The sequence below is a fragment of the Oryctolagus cuniculus genome, chromosome 4, assembly GCF_051225735.1.
Source record: "Oryctolagus cuniculus isolate XC-2025 breed Fujian yellow rabbit chromosome 4, ASM5122573v1, whole genome shotgun sequence".
NCBI lineage: Eukaryota > Metazoa > Chordata > Mammalia > Lagomorpha > Leporidae > Oryctolagus > Oryctolagus cuniculus.
The window spans coordinates 101,781,250-101,803,722 of NC_142870.1; the positions used below are offsets into that span (position 1 = coordinate 101,781,250).

General features: G+C 35.6%; 1 long non-coding RNA gene across 3 annotated transcripts in view; it reads right to left on the bottom strand.

The window, feature by feature from the left end:
* Positions 1–629: 629 nt before the first annotated feature.
* Positions 630–22,473, bottom strand: part of LOC127482903 (uncharacterized) — a 365,264-nt gene continuing 343,420 nt past the window's right edge. For all 3 annotated transcript variants that reach the window (XR_016232543.1, XR_011388372.2, XR_016232545.1), the window contains one exon: positions 630–1,008. This is a non-coding gene — a long non-coding RNA (uncharacterized LOC127482903). The remainder of the gene's footprint in view (positions 1,009–22,473) is intronic.

Here is a 22,473-nt window from a genome sequence, read left to right on the forward strand (position 1 = left end):
AACCTGCAATAGTCAAGAAAAGCAAACACCTGAAGGTGATTTCAAATAATGTTCTTAGGAAGGACCAAAGGTCAAAATGAGAAAGCCAAGTTTAGTCAGTAAGTTTCAGGTGCAAGTTCAAGGTAGAGCGTGAGAAAAGCTGAACAACAAAAAAGAAATGTAGTAGACTCCAGAGCAGAGGGTGTGATGATAAGGATGGGAGAGAAACTACAGGACCATGATGACCAAATACAAACCTGTGGTTCTGTGTTTACTGTTCTATGTCCTGAGTCGTGTGTTGTAACTGAGGATTGTGTAGATTTTGATAATAATATAAATTCTTACAATGTTATCACAGAAGACATTGTTGAGAAGCAAACAAAATATTAAAATATATTTACATATTTTTATTTTGCTGAGCACACAAATGTAACCACACAACCACCACAACCACCCACCCACCCCCCCCCACAAACACACAAAGGCACACTTTGAGTTGGTCATGGCAAGGTGTAGAATTTAGAAGATATGTTTTAGGAAGTTAAAATCCAAATGCCAAACCTACAAAAGGGCAGAATAGCAAAAAATTCAGTATCAGACTTCATTCAGCATATAAAGTTTTTTTTGTTGTTATTTACATGGACACGTTGACCTGAACACAAATTTTTATTAATTATATTAAAATTCTACAGTTCTCCCTTCCTTCCTCCAGCTCCTCCTCCCTCCCTTCCTTCTTATTTTCCTTTTCCTGTCCCCTCACTCTCTCCCTCACATCCCCGTGCACACACACACATGAATGTTCACACACACACACACACCACGTCACATATGCATTTTCAGCATCTATTCAAAAATAAGAGGACTTTCCCATAATAGGCCATCAATTCTGCCCGGCCTCAGCTGGAACTCAGGAAGTGGTTGAGTAATGGTTGTCCTCTTCTGTAGTTGGGCACTGTGCCGTCTAGCTCTCCAGCCCTCTCCAGTTGGACCCACTGCAGGTATTTGAATTTGTGAACAATGTTCAAGCACCTGGAGTTTGGGAGAAAACATAAGAGGCAAATCAGTGGCATAATAGGAAAAGGCATCCAAAGAGAGAAAGGCAGTTGGCAACTGTGGCCTGTATGTGTGGACAGAAGGCAGCACGCTGGGTAAGTGAAGTGGCCACAGACACAAACTTATAGTTTCAATGTGCAGTGTTTGATGAACTCAGATTTTAAAGCAAAACAGCAAAGGGATTCAAGAATGAATAAAGGACATAAAATTAAAGGTTAAATCAGAAGATTGGTTTGACTCTTTGAGAAGAAGGGTGAGGACTGAAAGTCAGTACAAGTTTGCAAAACTTTCCGAAGGGAAAAAAGTAGACCTTTTTCTTTCTGTTGAGTTCCGTGAAGAAGATGAAGGGAGGCAGCCTGCTGGTAACAGATGGCACAGTGCTAACAGATGATAAAAGTGAAACAAGACTAATCAACTTCTATTTAGCTTCCATCCTCTCCAAACAGGAGAATGATCTCCAAAGTGGTAAAAGGAGAGTAAACATGGTTACAAGGAAATTGAAAAGCAAGACAGGTGAGGAGATAGTGTGGAAATATGAAGCCTTTTTAATCCTTCAGTCTCCGAAAAATTACATCTCAGGAGAGTGAAAGAGCTAGAGATTCGATTACAAAACCAGCACAACCCTGGAGGACACCTAAAGAGCAGAAGAAATTGCAAGTAGAGGAAAAGCAATTTTATGCCTTCCTTTCAATTATTTGTAGCTGGATTTTTTTCCCTTCACTAAAGTAACATGTGTTGCAAACAGGACATTTTTGAATAAACAGAAAAGTATTAAGAAGCAGAAAATAAATCAGGTATAATTTTACCTTTCAGGGTCAACTGTGGTCACCACTTTGATATATTTTCTTTCCTGAAATCTTACATCATGCATTTTTATGTAGTTGCAATAACATAAATTACAAAACTATTCATCGAGTTTTACTGCCTTTGCCTTAAATCACAAGCATTTTTCATCACAAACTCTCTAAAAACATCTCATTAATAAATATACAAGCTCACATTCTATATATAACATTTCTTTCATATTCTTCTTTAGTAATATTTGTCTCCAATTGTATACTGTTACAAAGAAAATATGATGAATAATCATTTACATATAAATATTTGTTAAATTTCTAGATTTTGCCTTAGCATTAAATCTTTCATTATAACTTGAAGTAAAATGATTCTATGCTCATCATTCAACTGCTTTTTTGAGTTTGATTCAATGTGCATATATGAGAATTCCTTTCCAAGGAACTGTCAAATGAATTGAGTATCACAATTACTTAAGATTTTGTGACTGAAGGGTGAAAATGATGTACTATTTTGATTTGCATTCCTTTGAATCTAAGTGAGGTAGAAGTTTTGATATGCTGATTAGCATTTGTGTTTCCTCTATTATCTCTTTGTATGAATGCATGGTCATTTTTTAGTATATGTCTTATATAATACTTAGAATTTTTATTACCTACTTTAGATGGAAAGAATTATCAATGTAAAATAGATATCCATGGTCCACTTTTTTTATTTAGAGATGTTGTTTGATACAAACAATTAATACTCTATTTTAATTCAATTAAATAATATGATTACATAGATCTTTTCATTACAATGAACTAGTTTACTTTAAATCTCAAAATCAGTCCTTTTGTATCCCCAGATTACTATTCTTAGATTCTTCCAGCAACTGAAGAATGCCTTTTTTTCTTAATGAATACAGTCTTATGTTTACTTGAGTTTTTCACGTTTAAGAAAAATTATTCTCTGTCTTTACATAGAAATGGCATCTTAAAAGAGTATATGTATCTTGATTCATCAAACTTAACTTCAAAAAAATTCAGTACCACACTTTTTTCTCTTAAGTTATTGACTTATTTTCAATTAGACAGAAAGGAAAATAAGTGGTATATTTTTAGAGTCTTTAAACATATACCTGTTCTCTTAATTCAAACGAGAGCAGCCATAATGCTGCAAATAGAATACTTGGATCAGGGCCAGTGCTGTGGCATAGCAGGTAAAGCTGCCTCCTGAAGTGCCAGCATCCCATATGGGCACTGGGTCGAGTCCCAGCTGCTCCACTTCCAATGCAGCTTTCTGCTGTGGCCTGGGAAAGCAGTGGAAGATGGCCTAAGTCCTTGGGCCCCTGCACCCACAAGAGAGACCTGGAGAAAGTTCCTGGCTCCTGGCTTCAAGTCAGCACAGCTCCGGCTGTTGCAGCCAATTAGGGGAGTGAACCAGTGAATGGAATTCCTCTCTTTCTCTCTGCTTCTCCTTTCTCTGTGTAACTCTGACTTTCAATAAATAAATCTTTAAAAAAAAAAAAGAGTACGTAGGTCACAATTTTTTCTTCTAAAAATTTGATCGCATCATTGCTTACAATTTAGTACCATGTAATAAAAACATGAAACTGTTCAAGTTCTTTACTCATTTCTTAACTGGATTGCTTGTTTTGTTATTGTTGAGTCTCTTGAGCTCTTTGTAGATTCTGTGTATTAATCCTTTATCAGTTGCAGAGTTTGCCAATATTTTTTCCCAATGGCTAACAGACATTTGGACAAAATGCTTAGGATAACTAGCCATCAGGGAAATGCAAATCAAAACCCCAATGAGGCTTCACCCCACCTCAGTTAGAATGGCTCTCATACAGAAATCAACAAATAAATGCAGGCGAGGATATGGGGGAAAATGTACCCTAATCCACTGTTGATAGAAATGTAAACTGGTCCAGCCACTGTGAAAGACCATGTGGAGATACCTCATAAAGCTGAAAATAGATATACCATATGATCCAGCAATCTCATTTCTGGGAATCTACCCAAAGAAAATAAAATCAGGATATGAAAGAGATATCTGTATCCCCATGTTTATTACAGCTCATTTCATAATAGCTAAGATATGGAATCAGCCCCTATAGTCATCAACTGAAGACTGGATAAACAAATTGTGATATACATATATATATATATATATATATGTATACAAACACAAATTTTGGTGTATATATATATGATATACATGGCATATATATATATATATATATATATACTATCATTCAGCCCTTAAAAAAGAATGAAGTCTTGTCTTTTACAACAAAAAGAATGCAACTGGAAATCATTTTACTTACGAAGAAAGACAAATATGATACATTTTCCCTGATCTGTGGTAATAATAGGTACAAAAATGTAATATGTATGAGCAAAATGGACATTTTGAGATTTTATGATTGTTTATAGCCCTTGTCTCTACTGTTGAGGAACAGTGTTATTTTCTGCTTATTGTTTGTTTAATTCTTAACTTAGTGTAGTGTTAATCTTATGGGTATAAAATAAACTGAAGTTAGATCATTATAAAATAAGAAAGTAAGAGAGATTATGGGAGCATGGTTGGGAGGGAGGGTGGGGTGTGGAGTACCACTATGCTCCTAAGTCTGTGTATATGAAATACATGAGATTTGTTCACCTTAAAAATAAATAAATAAATAAAAACAAAAACATGAGACTAATGCTATTTTTGTCTCTTTTTGTGTTATCTTTTATTCTCCAAATAAATATACAGAGAACCTAAGTATCTAAAGATGTGAGTCTCTTACCATTCATTTATCTTGGAATGTTGAATCTGCAGAATCAAGTCAATCTCTCTCTCTAGAAAATGAATGACCCTTTGGTTTCTGAATGAAAATTTCCCTTTTCTTCTTCTTACTCAAATTCAAGCTATACAACCTGATAATTAGATATATGTACTCCTAATGTAATGATTCACACAATTATGCTAACACATCCATCACTTACCCATAATTACAAGTGTGTGTGTGTGTGTGTGCTTGAGGATATGTGTGTGAGAGTGTGTGTGTGTATGGTGAGGACACTGAAAATTTACTCTGCTATCAGATTTCAAGTAAATAATACAGTCCTATTAACTATAGTCACTATGCCAAACATTGGGTCTCCAGAACTTCTTCATCTCTTCATTAAAATTTTCACTCTTTGACTAATATCTCTGCAATCCACCACATCACCAATCCCTGTCAACTATATGGCTCTCTGTTCCTATGAATTTGGGTTATTTATGTTGCAAATATATGTAAGATGTCTGGCTTATTTCATGTTACATAAGTTCCTCCAGGTACATCCATGCTGCCATGAATTCATGATTTACTTCTTTATTATGGCCTAATGATATTTCAATATATTCATGTATATTCCATATTTTCTTTATCCATTCATCTTTCAATTAATATTTTTTTGACAGGCAGAGTTAGACAGTGACAGAGAGAGAGAGAGAAACAGAAGGATCTTCCTTTTTCCGTTGGTTCGCCCCCCAAATGGCTGCTACTGCCAGCATGCTGTGCCAATCCGAAGCCAGGAGCCAGGTGCCTCCTCCTGGTATCCCATGCGGATGCAGGGCCCAAGGACCTGGGCCATCCTCCACTGCACTCCCGGGCCACAGCAGAGAGCTGGACTGGAAGAGGAGCAACAGGCACAGAATCCGGCGTCCTAACCGGGACTAGAACCTGGGGTGCCGGTGCCGCAGGCAGAGGATTAACCTAGTAAGCCACGGTGCCACCAATTAATATAAATTTATTCCATATCCTTACTCTGTTAATAATGCTGCAATGAATACGGAGATGCAGGCAGCTTTAGCTTTTTGAAATACTGATTTTACTTCCTTTGGAGATACACACAAAACTGGACTTGCTAAATCATATAATGATTCTACTGTTAATTTTATTAGAAACCACCATACACCTTTCTATAATATGTGCCCCAATTTACATTCAAACCAAGGTATACAAGGGATCTCTTTTCTGCTCCCCTATCAGTGCTTGTTTTCTCTTGCCTTTTTGTTAGTATCCATCAGATCAAGTGTAACATGATATCTCATTTTAATTTTGGAAGACTGCTATTTTCATTTTTGTGATGATGAGTGATGTGAGCAACATTTTAATACACCTGCTGTCCAGATGTACAACTTCCTTGGAAAAATCTCTATGCAGGCACTTTGCTTATTTTTGAGTAGATTATTTTCATAATTATTTGCTGCTGAGTTAAGTGGAAACCTTATATAATTTTGGATATTAACTCAATTAAGTACATAGTTTGCAAATATTTTCTCCCATTCCATAAGTTGCTTTTTCTTTTTTTTTTTTTTTTTTTGGTTGTTTCCTCTGTACAGCTTTTAGTTTAATACAGTCCCAGTTGATTTTTTTTTTGTTTTGTTTTGCTTTGTTTTTTGCTTTTGTTGCCCATGCTTTTGCTGTCCTATCAAAAAAAAAAAAAAATCATTAAATCAACACCAAGGCCAATAGCAAATAAATGTTCTCTCTGCAGTCTTTGAGTTGGCTCTCACTATTTTTTCTTTATCTTAATAAGCACAACTTTTAGTCTCCATTTCTGTCTTCCATATTTTTCTTTTTCTTTTGCTACAATCTGTTTATCACCATCAAGTCCATTTGCTCAATAATATTCTTACTGTTTACCATTTCCAATGTGGATTTTTCTTTTTCCACATTCTTTTTTTTAGGGAGTTCCCTTCTACAACCTCTTACCTATACAAATTTTTTCTCTTCCTATTGTCTTGTAATAGATATCATAATCTCCTCAGATAACTTGTCTACACCATTCAGTGTTGTCCTATTTCTCACTTCAGTAATTAACTGAGGAATAATCATATAATTCGATTCAGGCCAATATGCTATGAGGAAAAGCCCAGCTGGGAGTTTCTGCACAGTGATTTTCCCTCCTAAGAAAGAGACTCAGGAAGAGTCATCCCTTTTCCTGACATGTGCATTAATTTTCATCCGTATTGATGTGATACATGGAACTGCTACAGCCATCTTGAGATCATGAGGTGAGCTAGCTTGAAAACAAAGAGCAACACAACAAGGTTGCAAAAACATAGACAACCTGACATTTGCCATGAGCCTGCATGATCCAGTCTGCCTCTATATTTCTAATTACATTATAAAATAATCTACTTTGTAAAAGTAAATTAACATCAGATTTTTTTCTAACAAAACTATAACTGATATTGGTCTCTGTTTCTGCTTCTTATTGACCATATTATTGGATTTTGCTTAGAAAAATAACTGAATAGTCTCAGACATTTTGCTACTGTTCTTACAGATATTATTTTCAGAGGCATGTTCTTTCTTTGAATCTTCAGAATAATTTTCCTTTGCCTTTATTGTGAATAATCTTTCCATAAGCCTGTGTCATGCTGTGTAGTGCTATCCTGTTTACTCCTCCTTGAACCCTCTGTACTGATGCTTTATTTTACAAAAGGCAAAGGATAAGTTCCTCTTATCCAGATACTTAGTTTCATGCTGCTGATTTCTTGCTTTCAGACCCATCCCTGCCTGCAGTAATATAATCAATTAGGGGTAATGCTTGCAGCCTCTGAAGTGAACAGAGATGAAGACAGTGATAGGATGGATGATAGATAGATGACAGATAGAAATAGGTAGGTAGGTAGGTAGAGAGGTAGGTAGAGAGATAGATAGATAATGATAGATACACAGAGAGAATAAAATAATCTGTTCTACTAAAGCAGATGCTTTTTCTCTAATTAACCTACTTAGCCGCAGTAAAGAGCCAGACAGTACGTTCAGTTCTTTTTGTACAAGGAGGTCCAGAAAAAAGCTGCATGTATCAATGCTCACCACTCAGATGATCTTATTGCTCATCTAGCACCACCACACAGGACTTTTCCTAAGGTCATAATACAGGGTCTAATACAGCACCGCTCCTTTCTCTACTCCTCATCATGTTATAAAGTAGGAGTTGCAAATCCTGAGTGAAATGTTTAAAATATTTCTGGGAAAATGACAGAAGGTAGGTGACACAATTATATAATGGAAGATCATTTCCTGAAAATTCAAGGGGTTAAACTATTCCAAATTAATGCCATTTCCAATTTTAATAGCAAATGAGTAAAATCATGCAAATAATAGTTTTAACATGGAAATGTAGGAAATGAAATACAAAACACAGAAAGAAATGAAATTCAAAAGTATGTGTTTTGGAAAGCTACACTAACCAAAATAAATTGGTCAGCCAAATAAAATAATGATTAAATATCAGTATCTTTTGTCTGAGTTTCCATGGAAAAGATAAAATATAGCAAAATATTCACTAAATATATGTTGAATTTCTATATCATCAAAATTATTATATACCTCTGTCCTAATATCAGATGTAATTTCCAATTTTTATCCGGTTATTACAGTGGTGTAGTTTTTACATGCATAGTGATTTTTCAGAATAACTTTTATTAGACCTGTCATTTTTCTGTGTTTTGGTGTCAAGATCCTGGGCAAATTATTTTCCACTGAAGTTCTTATCTTAGATTGTTGATAGATCTTTCTGGACAACATAATCCTTAAATTATAAAATTAGGAGACTATGTAGGGAATGCAGCTTCTGTGGAATTCTGGTACCGTAAGTGGAGTATGCCTATACCTACACCATGTGTGGGACATCACTGGAAATTCCTCTCACACAGTAAACAGCACATGGTCTTTTCTTTAGTTTTAGTTTCTGGTGTCACAGCAATTTTTTGTTTCTTAATAAATCTTTCAAGTATTTTAACCAAAAATTTTAAGAAGATTTAACAGACATCAGGACACCAGTAAACTTGAAAGTATTTCTCTTGAACATCCTATTGTCTAACGGAAGTATCAGATGCATGTTAGTGAGTGCTTCATAGAATAATACACCCCAGAAGATGAGCATGTGTTCACCTAGTTTGTTCCCTTTCTTTGTGGTGTAACCGATTCAACTAGGAGATGTGATAAAACACCACAAACCAGGGCCAAAAAAGGTTTTTCATTGGGCTCCAAGGTTTATGAGCAGCCATAGTATAGAAAGAGCTCAAGGAAAACAGGTGATACAAGTAGGCATCTCACCTTTCCATTTGCATTTCAACACAGTAGCTTCACTTTGTCATGATGCATAAATAATATTTTATAGGACTGTGTTTGAAAAAAAGAATTATGTTACTTTAAAAAGCAGAAAAATGAAAGTTTTTAATTGACAAGCAGTTTTCCTACAGAAAAAGAGATTTAGCAAAGTGTCTTATGATACTCTTGAGGTTGCGATAGCGGGTGTGGGCTGCTGAGGAATGCGGGCAGTCAGCCAGGTTGTATCTAGTTAATCAGCCATTCCTATCATGTCAACCAGCTCTCCTCTAGTGGTGTGGCGATGAGCTCCTGACCAACCCAATATTTTGGTTATCATTTGAAGGAAAATATAAATTACATACTAATTACATTCACAGGAAATTAACTGAGTAAACCAGGTAACATGTTGAGTGGCAAGCAATATGTAAAATACTTTCAGTGGATTAGAAACTAAAAAGATTAATTAAAGGTATATTTCTTGCCCATCCTTGAGTCTTAAAAATAATTCTCTCCATTACAGAGCAGATAAGATTTAACTTGAGTAATTCATTAGAAAAAGACTAGCAGGCTTTCATGAGTAACAAGCTCAAATGAGCCAAAAAACTCTTCTTAAAAAGTAAGTGTGATTTAAAACTACATTATGTGTAGAATGTAGAGCATTCCAATTAGCCTCTGTAGTGTTTGTCCTACATCTGGAGAGCACATATTTAATTTAGGCATAGTTAACTGAAATGTCTACCAAGGAAAGCAAAGAAAATATTGAGAGACCAGCTATGTTGCTTGAGAAAGACTTATGAACATTGAGGGTATTAGGGCTAGAGAAAAGAAGATAGAACACAGCCTCAAACACCAGAAAGCTTGCCCCACAAAGTGAAATTTCCCTACATTTCAGAAGCAAAAATCCAGGACATATGGGCAGAAGTCAGAGAGGCAAAGAACTGTAATTAGCACAATCTTGAAAGAATGGTCAGTCTCACAAAATGGACTTAAAGGTCATAAACTTTCCACCAAAGACATTACATAAAAGATTGATTTACAAAATCCCACAACATTTTAAGTGTAAGAAGTGCAATTTTTAATTTTAACAGACTGTGTTTTTTATGTCTCTTACCTTTCTTTCTCTGTTTATTCTTATTTTATGTTTGCCAATACAGAATACATTTTGTTTTTACATATGTTATTGAATCTGTTCTCATTTCCCATTATTGTATAGTATTCATAATATGTTTCAATAAGTAAATATTATTTTTTCACAATGTCCTTAATTTAGTAATCAATCTTTAAGACGTTTTGTTATTACACATAATGTTAAACAACTGGATGCACTCTAAATTTTTCTTAGCTACTATAAATATTAACACAACAAAATGTACGTTAGGATATATTTTTAAATTTCTAAAAGATCCCATTGCAATTTTGACTAAAATTGCATTGAGATTATTTAGTAATTTCGGCTAAATAACATCTCTCCAACATGGGATCTTGCTATTAAAGATTAACACAGTATCTTTAGTTAATTGATATTTTTCTTCAATGTCTTTTCTTACAGCTTTATAATTTTGTTCATATAGTTCATAAATAGTTCATAAGTTTATAGCTATAACCTTTTAAAATTTGTAATAATGTTTTTGAGAGGCAGTCAGAGAAGAAAAGTCAGTTCCTGTCTGCTGGCTCACTCCCCAGATGCCCACAAAAGCTGTGTCTGACAATCTGAAGCTGGTTTCTTAATCCAGGTCGGCAACACAGTTGGCAGGGACCACAGGTGGCATCACCTACTGCCTCTCAGGGTTGCATAAGCAGGAAATTGGAATAGGAAGCAAAGCCAGGACTTGAACCCAGAGTCTCCAATACGGGAAGTGGGTGTTTCAATCACAGTCTAACCACTAAGCAAAACAAACACTTTGTTATACCTACTGCTTTGATGATGCTCTGATACATATATATATATGTACATATATATAATTTTAAATTCAATTTTACTGGTTTCTTTCCAAATATATAATCTTTGTGATTCAGGAAAGTAACATAATGATTTTATCTTCCTTTGATATGTTAATGTAATAAATTATATGATACATTTCCTCCTGTTCAGGCATTTCTGAAATAAAAATAGCTATTACATTATATATTAATTTAACCCACTCATAATATTATTACTTCTAACATATTATTTAAAATATCACATCTATAGTCTTAATTGGCATATTCTGTTTTCCTGCCTTGATCTGGCATTAAGTCTATCAGTTTTTCTGCCAAACATTTTACGACTTCTTTTATGAGTTAAAATCCTCTGTTTCGTTTCAAAATGGTTATTTATTTATCTTAACTTATTTGAAAGGCAGAGAGATAGAGCGTCATCATCTACTGCTTCTCAGAGTTGCATTAACAGGAAGCTGGATTCGAGTCAAGCCAGGACTCAAACCCATGCACTCTGATATGGGATACGGACGTCCCAAGCAATGTTTAATATCTGTGGTAAAAGCTTGCCCCTTTTCCTGTTTTGAACAAGTTTTCTTTCACCTTTTTAGTTTCTTTGAATGATAGGGATATTTTATTGTATTTTAACAAGGGTCTTCAACAGTGCGTGAGAAAATGCATATTGTGAAGAAACTATGCTTGTATTTCAAACATTTTTGCACCAAAATAGACTTGCACTAACTTGCCTTAATACATCTGAACAGGATCTAGTTTGAGGCACTAGGAAGGATAAAACATTGATTTGAAAAGAATTCCTAGCAGAATAACATGAATTCTAACAAAATTGAAGCAATAACAAACATCAAATGATAGTGGAGCTTGGATAGAAGAATGGTGAAATCATTCATGCTTTACAAAAAGCTTATGGAAACAATGTCCCATAGAAATCAGCAGTTTACAAATGGATAACTTATTTCAAGAAGGCATAAGACTGTGTGGAAGATTGAACCTGCAGTAGTAAACCACCCACATCAATTTGCATGGAAAAAGTAATCTTGTTGGGGACCCAAATGAACAGGACCAACATAAAAAGCAGAAACATAGCTATTAACACAGATATCTCGGTTGGTTCAGCTTATACAATTCTGACTAAAATATTAAAGTGCAGCAAACTTTCTGTTCAATGGGTGCCAGCACTGTTGCACCCAGATCAGGTGCAGACAACAGCAAAGCTTTCGATGGAAATTTTAAACAAACGAGACCAAAACACTTAAGAATTGTTAAGAGTTGTAACAGGGGATGAGACATGATATTCCCAGTATGATCCTGATGACAAAGCATAATCAAAGGAATGGTTACTAAGAGATGAGGGTGGGTGGTCCAGTCAAAGTAAAAGCAGACCAGTCGTAAGCAAAGGACAAGTTAACAGTTTGGGGGAATATTTAAGGTATTTTGCTTTTTACTTTATGGATGATCAAAAAAATTACAACATCTGCTTATTTTGAGAGTGTTTTGGAAAAGTTAGCCAATGTTTTAACTGGAAAACACCCAGGAAAGATTCACCAGAATCTTTTTTTTTTAACTTTAAACTTTAATTTTGAGATAATTGCAGATTCACAGTTATAAAAAGTAACACAGAGATATTGTGTGTGTATCTTTTACCCACTTTTTCCAAATTGTATTATCTTGCAAACTACAGCGTAACATAGCAACCAAGATATTGATATAGTTCTTTTTTTTTCCCCCTTGGGTTTCTTCTTTTTAAAAAACTTTTATTTAATGAATATAAATTTCCAATGTACAGCTTATGGATTACAATGGCTTCCCCCCCCATAACATCCCTCCCACCCGCAACCCTCCCCTTTCCCACTCCCTCTCCCCTTCCATTCACATCAAGATTCATTTTCGATTCTCTTTATATACAGAAGATCAGTTTAGCATACATTAAGTAAAGATTTCAACAGTTTGCTCCCACACAGAAACATAAAGTGAAAAATACTGTTTGAGTACTAGTTATAGTATTAAATCTCAATGCACAGCACACTAAGGAAAAAGATCCTACATGAGGAGTAAGTGCACAGTGACTCCTGTTGTTGACTTAACAAATTGACACTCTTGTTTATGGCCTCAGTAATCACCCTAGGCTCTTGTCATGAGCTGCCAAGGCTATGGAAGCCCCCTGAATTCACTGACTCTGATCATATTTAGACAAGGCCATGGTCAAAGTGGAAGTTCTCTCCTCCCTTCAGAGAAAGGTACCTCCTTCTTTGAAGACCTGTTCTTTCCAATGGGATCTCACTCGCAGAGATCTTTTGCCAGAGTGTCTTGGCTTTCCATGCCTGAAATACTCTCATGGGCTTTTCAGCTGGATCTGCATGCCTTAAGGGCTGATTCTGAGGCCAGAGTGCTGTTTAGGACATCTGCCATTCTATGGGTCTGCTGTGTATCTCACTTCCCATGTTGGATCATTCTCTCCCTTTTTGATTCTATCAGCTAGTATTTGCAGACACTATTCTTGTTTCTGTGATCCCTTTGGTTCTTAGTCCTATCATTATGATCAATTGTGAACAGAAATTGATCACTGGGACTAGTGAGATGGCATTGGTACATGCCACCTTGATGGGATTGAATTGGAATCCCCTGGTATGTTTCTAACTCTACCGTTTGAGGTAAGTCAGCTTGAGCATGTCCCGAATTGCACATCTCTTCCCTCCCTTATTCCCACTCTTATATTTAACAGTGATCACTTTTCAGTTAAGTTTCAGCACTTAAGAAGAATTGTGCATTGATTACAGTATTCAGCCAAAAGTATTAAGTAGAACAAACAAAAAAAAATACTAAGAGTGATGACATATTAAGTTGCTCATCAACAGTCAGGGTGAGGGCTGATCAAGTCACCGTTTCTCATAGTGTTCATTTCACTTTAACATCACCAGAATCTTTTTCCACCAGAATAATGTCTTGCTCATTCCTCTGATCAAATGAACAATTTTGTGAGAGTTTTAAAAAGGTAATCATTGGTCTCCATCTTAAAGTTCTTATTTGGCTCCTTCTGACTTCTTTTTGCTTTCTAATATTAAAAAATGTATAAAAAGTACTCATTTTTCTCCTGTTATCAATGTAAAAAAGATTTCATTGACATGATTCCTTCCTAGAACCCTCATTGCTTTAGGGATAGACTAAATAGCTGGTATCATTTACAAAAGTGTTTTTAATTTGATGCAGCTAATATTGAGAAATAAAGTTTCTGTTTTAATTTGTATTTTTTAATTCCATTTTTTCATAAGCATTCTGAGGTCCCCTCATAAAATATTGATTTTTTTAACTTACAAACATATATTTAAAAATTTCCATCTTAATTACACTTTTGTGTAATTATGCATAGACTAACCTCTAAAAAAAAAGAGGGCCAACAATGTAACTTTCCCTGCTCATTCTTCTATATTTCATTAAATTCATATAGAATTTTAACTTCATATTTTTATTAATTTTATTCTTTATATCACATATTTTAGTAATTCCTTCTTATTGATAGTTTTACATTTTATACTCAAATTATGAGCAACTCAAAATTTAATTAGAAATTAAGGCTGGCTACTTCTCATGCCATTGCTTATTGTATCCAAATCTTCTCTTGGGATTCATTTTTTAATTCTTGTTTCAGTGGATCATTATTTTGAATATTTTTTCAAAGAAGTTCCTGAATAACATTCTGATTTTATTTTTTATAATATTTTAGTATGGAACTCTAGAACCAAAGTTATTTCATTAGATTGTAGATATTTTGTTATGATTATTTACCATCCACTTTAAAACTAAGATTTTCCCACTGGTTTTGATTCTGGCCTGGGGAGCTGGTGAGAGACTGAGTGACCGCTTTGTTCAGTGAAGGGCAGCCACTTTCCTCCCTCCTCTTCTCCCACCAAAGCACTGGGCTCAGTTTGCTGAAGTGGAGCTGCAGCTGAATCCATCCTGGCTTAGAGGATAGCAGGCAACTCACACTGAGGAAGGGGCAGATTACAAGGTGGACAGTAGATCCGCTGCACAATGTACATGTAGAAGCACTGAGCATAGGCCATGGAGCTGAAAGGGATGTGGGATGTGCTACATGCCTGTGCACCCACCCAATCACATGCGAGGAACTCAGAACTCTCAAGTCCTGTGCAAAGACTTGCAGAGGACTCAGGGAAAATGATACAGAGTGGGGAGTTGTTACGTGTGGTGTACATGCCTGGGTGGCTGTGATGTGCTGGCCCTAAGAGCTCACTATAGGCTGTGGTTCTCCTTGACAGAGAATAGCTGGAACTGTGAACACACCAGCCACTTCCAGCGTGCCCTCCTCTACTGAGTGTAACCAGAGGTGCTCTAGCACATCCGTTTTGGGTGTCACTCTGGATGCTGGCCCCAATCACACATGGTTTCCAGAGCTCCCTGGTCAGACCCAAAACACATTTGGAGCTCCAGTGTATATTTCAGGTACTCCACTGAGCCAGAGAGGCACACTGCCAAGAATAAAGCCTTCAAGCAGAAAGAAAAAAAAATCCCCCAGAGGAAGTAGTAATAAGTGGTTACCCAGATGTATAAAAATCAGAGTAAAAACATAAGAAGCATAAAGAAGGAAGGCAATATGACACCTAATAACACATTACTGTTGGAACACAAGAATACTTTAATATTGGACTGTGACAAAGAGGAGATTGACAAAATGCCTGAGAAGGAATTCAAAAGAATTTTTGTTAAGATTACTCGAAAGCACAAAGAAACAATTAACTGAGAAAACAAAATCCAAACATGACATAGATTAAGAGTTCTGCAAAGATATTGAGATATTGAAGAAAAAAACAAAAAGAAAATAAGAAATTAAGTATTCAGTAAGTCAAATAAAAAAATACAGTGAAGGGACTAGAGCTGTGGCATAGCAGTCAAAGCCGCCATCTGCAGTGCCGTCATCCCATATGGGCACTGGTTCGAGTCTTGGCTGCTCGACTTTCGATCCAGCTCTCTGCTATGGCCTGGAAAGGCAGTAGAAAATGGCTTTAGTCTTTGGGCCCTGCACCTGCATGGAAGACCTGGAAGAAAGCTCCTGGCTCCTGGCTTCAGATCGGCGCAGCTCCAGCTGTTGCGGCCAATTGGGGAGTGAACCAGCGGATAGAAGACCTCTCTGTCTCTGCTTCTCCTTCTCTCTGTGTGTAACTCTGACTTTCAAATAAATAAAAAAAATCTTCATAAAAATACAGTGAAAAATTTTAATAACAGACTGATGAGGCAGAAGAAATCATATCTGGTCTAGAAAACAGATCTTTTGTGCTATGTCAGACAAAAAGTAAAATCAAGAAGGAGAAAAATTAGTCTGAAAGTGGCATTCAGGATCTATGTGATACTATGAAATGGTGAGAAATATGAGTCATAGGACTTCCTGCAGTTATGAAAAAGAGGAATGGCTTATAAAATCTATCCAGTGAAATAATAGCAGAAAATTTCCCAAATTTGGAGAAAAATATGAACATCCATATACTGGAGGGCACATACAACATGAAAGAGGCATGATAAGAAAGGATTTTCACAAAACATTATAGTTACAATTTCAAAAGTAAAACATGAAGAAAATAATGCAAAATTTGCAAGAGAGAAATGCCAAGAGAGGACTCTCTTCATATTTAATGCATGAGAAGACTCTCTTTATATTTAAAACAAAGTTCTCAGAGGCTGGGGCTGTGGCAAAGCGGGTAAAGCCACCGCCTGCAGTGCCGGCATCCCATATGGGCACCAGTTTGAGTCCCAGCTGCTCCACTTCCAATCCAGCTCTCTGCTATGGCCTGGGAAAGCAGCAGAAGATGGCCCAAGTCCTTGGGCCCCTGCACCCGCATGGGAGACCAGGAGAAGCTCCTGGCTCCTGGCTTCCAACAGGCACAGCTCCGGCCATTGCAGCCAAATGGGAGTGAACCAGCAGATGAAAGACCTCTCTCTCTCTCTCTCTCTCTCTCTCTCTTTCTCTCTCTCTCTCTGCTTCTCCTCTCTCTGTGTAACTCTGACTTTCAAATAAATACATAAAAATATTAAGAAAAAGAAGTTCTCAATAGAAACCCCATAGGCCAAGAGAGAATGGAGAGATATGCTCCAAGTCCTAAAAGCAAAAAATTGCTAACCTAGAGTACCTTACTCAGATAACTTTTCATCATAAATTAAGGTGTAATAAAGACCTGAGACAAGCAAAAATTGAAAGAATTTGTCACCACTCAGTCAGCTTTACAGGTGATACTTAGGGATGTACTACACACAGAAACAGAAAGACAATCAGTGTTATGAAAGAATGTGAAAGCAGAATAACTCCTACTAAAAAAGCAAGGGAGATTCAAAACATATTAGAATGTTTATGGAAAAAAATGACAAAAGCAAGTCATTATTTATCAGTATTAACTTTGAATGTAAATGGACTAAATTCTCTAATTAAAAGATATAAACTGGCTGAATGAATTTAAAAAAAAAAAAAAAAACTCATCTGTTTGCTGCCTTTAAGAAACACACTTCACCAATAAAGACACACACAGACTGAAAACAAAATGATGGAAAAAGATATTCCACGAAAATGTAAATTTAAAAATGAGCCAGAGTAGCTATATTCACATCAAGCAAAACAGATTTTAAGATAAAAACTGTTAAAAGAGACAAAGAAAATCATTATGTAATGATTAAGGAATCAATTCAACAAGGAAATATGACTATAGTAAATGTATATTCACCCAATGCCAGATCAACATGCTTTATAAGAACAATTGTTAATGGATATAAATGGAGACATAAGATTCAATACAATAAAAATTTGGGACTTCAACACTCAACTTTCATCAATGGATAGATCAATCAGACCAAAAATGTCAACGAAGACACAAAAGAGTTCATCTGCATGAAAGACCAAATGGACCTAATCGATATCTACAGAACATTTCATCCCAGAGTTGCATAATGCATACTCTTTTCATCAGTGCATGGGACATTCTCTAGGACTGACCATATACTAGGTCATAAATAAGTTTTAACAAATTCAAAAAAGTTAAATAATGTCATATATCTTTTCTGACCACAAAAGAATAAAGAAGAGTGAAATCAAAAAGTAATGACAAGACAAATTTAAGAAAATATGCAAATACATGGAGATTGAATAACATGTTCATGAATGAACAATGGGTCCTGAAGAAATCAAAAGGGAAATTTTAAAAAGTCCTTGAAATGAATGAAAATGAAAATATAATATATCAAAAACTATGAGATACAGTAAAAGCAGTGTAAAGAGGAAAATTTATAGCAATTAGATTGGAAAGGTATCAAGTAAATGATCTAACATACATCTCAAAAACCTAAAAAAAAAAAAACACACACCAAATCTAACATTAGTAGTAGGAAATAAAGAGTGCCAATTAGAGAAAATTGAAATAAAATACTAAACAAAAGTTCAGTGAAATAGAGTTGTGTTTTGAAAATAATAAAAAATTAATAAACCAATGGCCCAACTAAAAAGAGATGGGAGAAGACACAAGTTAATAAAATCAAAGATGGAAAAGGAGATGTTACAATAGATACCACAGAAATACAAAGAATAATTAGTAAGTATTACAAACAGCTATGTGTCAACAAATTGGAGAATCTAGAAGAAATAGATAGATTTCTGGACACATATAATTTATCAAAATTGCAGCACAAAGACACAGAGAACTTGAATTGACCAATAACAAAACTGAGATTGAGTCAGTAATAAAGAGACTGACAACAAAGAAAAGCCCAGGACCAGATGGTTTCATTGCTGAATTCTATCAAGCTTTCAAGAATTAATTAATCCCAATTCTTCTCAAACTATTCACAACAATTTAAAGGGAGGGAAGTCTTCAAAAGTCCTTATATGGGGCCAGCATTATCTTAATTCCAAAACTAGATAAATATACCACAAAAAAAAAAAAAGAAAATTATAGACCAATATCCCTGATGAACATAGATGCAAAAATCCTCAACAAAAGACTGGCAAGTTGAATTCAACAACTCATCCAAAAGATTACTCAACAGGACCAAGTGAGATTTCTCCCAGGGATGCGGTGATGCTTCAACATACACAACTCAATACATGTAATACATCATATCAACAAAATAAAGGAAAAATCATTAGATTATCACAATAGATGCTGAGAAAGCATTTGAGAAAATACAACATTTTTCATCATATTAAAAAAACTTTAACAATGGGTATAAAAGATACCTACTAGACAGAGAATATATCTCAACACAAACCCACAACCAGCATCATATTGAATGGAGAAAAGCTGGAAGCATTCCCACTAAGAGCCAGAGACAGATAATAATGCCTATTCTCACCATTATTATTCAATATAGTTCTGGATGTTTTAGTCAGAGCCATTAGGCAAGGAAAAGAAACCAAAGGGATACAAATAGAAAGGAGGAAGTCAAATTATCCCTGTTTGTGGGTGACAGGATCCTTTATATAGGGAAGTCAAGTCACTGCACTTTTGGAACAAATACGGGAATTCTGCAAAATTGCAGGATATAAAATCAACACACAAAAATAAACAGCATTCCTATACATCAACAATGCTGTGGCTGCAAAAGAACTTGTAAGAGCAGTTTCAATTACAACAGCTACTGGCCGGTGCCACGGCTCACTAGGCTAATCCTCCACCTGCGGCACCAGCACCCCAGGTTCTAGCCCTGGTCGGGGTGCCGGATTCTGTCCTGGTTGCCCCTCTTCCAGGCCAGCTCTCTGCTATGGCCAGGGAGTGCAGTGGAGGATGCCCCAAGTCCTTGGGCCCTGCACCCACATGGGAGACCAGGAGAAGCACCTGGCTCCTGGCTTCGGATCAGTGCTTGTGCCAGCCGCAGGGCAATGGCCACAGTGCACCGGCCGCAGCGGCCATTGAGGGGTGAACCAACTGAAAAAGGAAGACCTTTCTCTCTGTCTCTCTCTCTCACTGTCCAGTCTGCCTGTCAAAAAAATAAATTGCAATAGCTACAAAAAATTAAATACTTTTGGATAAATTTAACCAAAGATGTGAAAGATTTCTACAAGGAAAATTACAGACATTAATGAAATATTGGTAGAATTAATATAATCAAAATGCCATGTTACATAAAGCAATTTACAGATTAAATGCAATCCCAATCAAAATCCCAAGGACATGTTTCACAGATCCATTAAAAACATTCTTAAAATTCATATGGGAACACAAAAGACTTCAAATAGCAAAGCAATTTCAAACAAGAAAAAAAGCCAGAAGCATTATAATGCCAGAACTCAAGATGAACTAGAGGGTTGTTATGATCAAAACATCCTGGTACTGGCACAAAAACAGACATGTAGACCGATGGGACAGAATAGAAATACCAAAGATTAATCTATACATATAAAACCAACTAATTTTTGACAAATTACCTAAAAAACACTCCATGAAGAAATAACAGTCTTAAGTAAATGGTGTTGGGAAAATTGGATTTCACTTGCAGAAATTGGAAAGAAGACCCTTACCTTACACTCTGTATAAAAGTCAATTAATAATGGATCAAAGATCTAAACCCAAGACCTAAAACCATCAAATTGCTAGAGGAAAACAGGGGGAACGCTGCAAGATATTGGCCTAGGCAAGACTTCTTGAACAAGACCCTAGAAGCACAGGTAATAAAAGCAAAAATAGACAAATGGGATTACATCAAACTAAGAAGCTTTTGCACAGCAAAGGAAATACTCAAGAAAGTTAAGAGGCAACTGACAGAACAGGAAAAAATATTCTATGCATCTGATAAGGGATTAGTATTCAGAATATCTAAGGAGCTCAACAAATTCAACAGCAACAAAGCAAACAATTCAGTTATTTGAATTGAAGATGATATGATAGATATTTTTCAATGGATTAAAATATAAATGGCCAATAGACACATGAAAAAAGCTCAGGATCACTATCAATCAAAGAAATGCAAATAAAAACCACAGTGCAGTATCATCTCACCCTAGTTAGAATAGCTATCATCCAAAATTCAAAAAATAACAAATGCTGGTGAGGATGTGAAAAAGGGTAACTAATACACTGTTGGAGGGAATTTTAAACTTATACAGTCATTATGGTAAACTCTATGGAGATTCTGCAGAAAAGTAAAATGAGATTTTCCAGCTATCCCACTCCTGGGAATTTACTCAAAGGAAAGATATCAGCATGTGAAAGAGTAAAGTGTACTCCCATGTTTATAGCAACTTAATTCACAATAGCTAGGATATGGAATCTTATTTAAGGAACCTAGATGTCTGTCAGCGAATGATTGTATTAAAATGTAGTTTATATACATGATAGAATATTACTCAGCCATAAAAATGAAATCGTGACTTTTGTAACAAAATGGATGCAAGTGGAGATCATTAGGCTAAGTGTAATAAGCTAGACCAAAAAAGAACAATATCACATATTTTCTTGTATTTGCAGCAGTTAATATATAATGAGGATAAAAAATATGTGAATGTAAGAAGATAATTTTGTAGATAGTTATAAATATTACTTCACTGAATTATACCATGCTGCTGATAATATACTCTTACTTCACATGTTAAAAAAAAAGGAAGGGAGAGGGGAAGAAGAGAGAGGACTCGGGGTACTAGTAATGTTTTGTCCTTAACTTGGTTGCTGGTTATGAGTGTGAACAGATGAGAAAAACAACTCATTTATTTGTACACTTACATGAATTTCTTGGTATATATACTGAATTGTAATAAAATCTTAAAATAAGTAAATACATAAAAATGATACTGAGCTTTTTTATATTCATATATTCCAACCTAGGGTTAATCAGAATTAGTAGCTTAAGCTCCCTCAGCACACATGAAAAGTCACCCTTCTCCTATTAGTTAATATGACTCACACTTACATGAACCTGTGGTGCTACAGAAAATGGAGCACACAGACTGATGAACTCCTTTCTATGCCTACAACATCCTCTCCACTTGAATTCTAGAAGCCAGGAGTAACCAACCCTGCTTGTTTCTCCAGTCCCAATATCCAAGTTGAGGGTCCGCTCCAGCAGACTCTAGTTTATTTAGAGATCTATATTTGCTAGGTACAATCTTTAGGTTAAAACCTCCTCTAGACAAGCTGTAATGGATGAGTTCTGGGCTAGAAATCTCAGTCATTTACCTGCCATTTTCCTGCACTAACACGAGCCTTTGCCAGCTCTGATCTTATGGTTTCCTTTAGCTAAAGCCACAGTCAAAATCAATGGTGTCTCTAATGAACTATAGTTCCTGTCAGAATCAATCTGAGCCAGTTTGTTTTTCTTTTCTACTAATTTTCAGAATTTCTAAACTACTGAGTATATCCTTCCCGGTTATTCAGTGTTGCTATGTATTATTTATGTCACTTCAATGAGATGTGAGAGCAGATCAAAGGCATCTACTGAATTCCCCATCTTGAGGCTACAGTTTCCAACAAATTTTATCTGTATTCTGAAGATTTTGTCAATGGCTCAGTAATAACTACTTCCTATTTTTAGGATATCTACAACATTCAAGTAACTATTATCATTCTAGTGCATTATGTTGCCCTTGTATAAATATTTTTTTTCTGAATTTTCCCATCAACTTTTGAGGGTAGTGATAATCTTAC